Source organism: Notothenia coriiceps, unplaced genomic scaffold (assembly GCF_000735185.1).
Source record: "Notothenia coriiceps isolate Sejong01 unplaced genomic scaffold, NC01 NC01_scaffold00037246, whole genome shotgun sequence".
Taxonomy (NCBI): domain Eukaryota; kingdom Metazoa; phylum Chordata; class Actinopteri; order Perciformes; family Nototheniidae; genus Notothenia; species Notothenia coriiceps.
The window spans coordinates 11,347,741-11,349,402 of NW_011369947.1; the positions used below are offsets into that span (position 1 = coordinate 11,347,741).

General features: G+C 37.7%; 1 protein-coding gene across 1 annotated transcript in view; it reads right to left on the reverse strand.

Moving 5' to 3' along the window:
• ltbp3 (latent transforming growth factor beta binding protein 3) overlaps window positions 1-1,662 on the reverse strand; it is a 22,281-nt gene that overhangs the window by 19,742 nt on the left and 877 nt on the right. The window lies entirely within an intron of this gene.

Here is a 1,662-nt window from a genome sequence, read left to right on the forward strand (position 1 = left end):
GGCTTTAACCAGTCAGGTTTAACCCTAACCCTAACATGTCACCCACTGACACATTAAAACATGTTTTAGGGTTTAACCCTAACCCTAAGGGTTAAACCTGACTGGTTAAACCCTAAAACATTTTTTAATGTGTCAGTGGGTGACATGTTAGGGCAGGGGTCTGCAACCTTTTTGACCAAAAGAGCCATTTTGCTGCTTTTTCCCGAACATTTTTTTGTCTGGAGCCGCAAAACATATTTCATAGCTTGATAGCTAATAAAGTTGTATTTATTGTTATATCAGACAAAAACTACAGTTTTTTTGCATTTATTAGGCTATTTATTACATTATATAAAACTGTTAACCTCTAATAAGAAACAAAGAACTCCTATAAAGGAGAATTAAAAATAATACACAGGCCTACTTTAAAATAAATTAAACACAGCACTTGGGGAGTCCTCTGCACATTTGAAGGAAAAAATATATAATTAAAATGTGCCCACTTTGAAATAAATAAAACATATAGCTGCACCCTAAAAAGACTTAACGGTAGTGTAGGTAAGAATGGAGAAACCAGCTCGAGTGCGCTAGAATTTGAAAATACACAACCGGAAAAAATATGCCTCTTCCTTCAGACTTCCTTACAGAGTCCCTCCTCCAACACACACGAACGCGCATCATCAATGATGCCACGAGATACATTTGTGCACAGATGGAAGGCTGACAGGCAGGTAGGCCATCCAGTTATTTTAGCCGGGCCGGCTAAAATGATTGGTCGTGCTTTTTACAGCGCTCCGGCTTCCAGAGATTAATTTGTGTATGTATTTATTGTCAAAGCATTTAATATATTCATTGCTATCGGGACGTTAAGAGCATTCCATGCAATATAACAAAAAGTGTTTTCTGAAATAAATTACATACCCCATTGAATGGGGTATGTAATTTATTTCAGAAAACACTTTTTGTTATATTGCATGGAATGCTCTTAACGTCCCGATAGCAATGAATATATTAAATGCTTTGACAANAGAATAATTTCCTGTCCAAGAAGAAAACTCCAGACTGAAATATCTCAACTTCACTCATGTTGATCCCCGGTGAATCCATCCTTCTGGTGATCCCTTTACTTATTACTTTTTTTTTTAACTTTATTTTATATTATTTGGGCAGTACATGATATACAAAAGTTACATTAATAATACACCTAAAACACAATTCATAAATCTATAAATAACATAAAGAGAGCACGTTTATATTCCAATGAGACTCAGTTCGGTCACAGACTCAAAATGCCCCATGGCTGAGTCTGGGATTTTTCCAGGGTTTTTCTTCTCCTTAGTTCGGTAATAACCTGTTTCGCGATGGTGCCACTGTTTATGATCGTCTGAGTTAGTATCATCTTGCACCTAGTCTTCCAGATCTTCATACATGTTATACAAATTACCAGCTGAAAAAGGTCTCTGTGTTTATTGTCCATCCCCTCACCCAGAATACAATACATGATTGAGACATATTCTACATTTAACTCTAACCCGATGCCCCGTAGGAGCGACCACACCTCCTGGGCTCTGTAGCAGTCCATGAGGAGGTGCTATAAAGTCTCGTCCTCCTCACAGTTAATCATGGGGCATGTTTTAGTTTTCACATAGCAGCTCCATGAAACCACAGCTCTGACCGCAAGTC